Raw genomic sequence first — 1,307 nt, forward strand, 5'->3', positions numbered from 1 at the left:
ATTTTAGGGGAGGGTAATTTAGACATAATTAGATGTGAGTGTGACTTCTTTCTTTGTTTAACTTGTGTTATTAAAGAGACATAGTAAGTACTCGTTTCTTTTTTTTTGTAAATTTTAGCGTAGCCAAAATATGTTAAGGTTATTATTTAACGCAAGTAACGCTTAGATATAAATGCAGCTAGCGAGCGAGGTTAGCTAGAGCTGATAGTGCTCTCGCAATGGCGGACAACTGCAAGGTCAATACATACCTATCTTGTTAGTAGGCGAGGATGACTGCGAGAATTGTCGTCTTAGACAATCAAAGAAACGCGTAAGTATTTTAGTATTTTTCTAGTTGTGGTATTCTCCCAATGAAGAAACAAATGAAGACAAAACCTATATAAATTTACATATAGTATGATAGAATATAAGACGTCGTTAAATAGGTCTATAAACATAATTATATATATTAATTAGAAAATGCTGCTTGTGAAACAGTTCGTCCAGGGAAGCACTGCCATCTTACCTATGTCTACCGCCATGCAATAATTTGAACATTACCGCGTTTCGGTTTTGAAGGGTAAGGGCGCTGTTGAAATTACATGCACATGGGACTTATCAACTTACGTCTCAGGGTAATGGCATTGCCTCTAAGATCATTGTGTCTTTTAGCTTTGAGTAGCACTGCAACTGTTTGTCTTGCACAGCTAGTTCGCCTCGTTACTTGGTATCATAAAAATATTGGATCAGGTCTGGGTGTTCTGCGTAGTGTCTTGAAGTTTGTTTGGTAGCAATGGTACCCGTACTTACTACTAAAAATTTCCTAGTGCATGTTCGTCCCGTCACCTGGTATCATAAAAAAATTGGTTCTGGTCTGGTTGTTCTGTGTAGTGCTTTGAAGTTTATTTGATAGCAATGGTACCCGTACCTACTATTAAACATTTCCTAGTGCACAGGTTGCTCGTCCTGTCACTTGGTGTCATAAAAAAATGGATCTGGTCTGGATGTTTTGCGTAGTGCCTTGAAGTTTGTTTGGTAACAATGGTACCCGCACCTACTAATAAAAATTTCCTAGCGCACGGTTTGTTCGTCCCGTCTCTTGGTACCATAAAAAATTGGATCTGATCTGGGTGTTCTGCGTAGTGGTTTGAAGTTTGTTTGGTAGTAATGGTACCCGTACCTACTACTAAATACTTCCTAGCGCACGGCTTGTTCGTTCGGGGCCCTTGGTACCATAAAAAAATAGGATCTGGTCTGGATGTTCTCAGTAGTGCCTTGAAGTTTGTTTGGTAGCAATGGTACCCGTACCTACTACTAAAAATTTCCTA

This window comes from Hyposmocoma kahamanoa, unplaced genomic scaffold (assembly GCF_003589595.1).
Source record: "Hyposmocoma kahamanoa isolate Upper Pololo Valley unplaced genomic scaffold, ASM358959v1 100021, whole genome shotgun sequence".
Lineage (NCBI taxonomy): Eukaryota > Metazoa > Arthropoda > Insecta > Lepidoptera > Cosmopterigidae > Hyposmocoma > Hyposmocoma kahamanoa.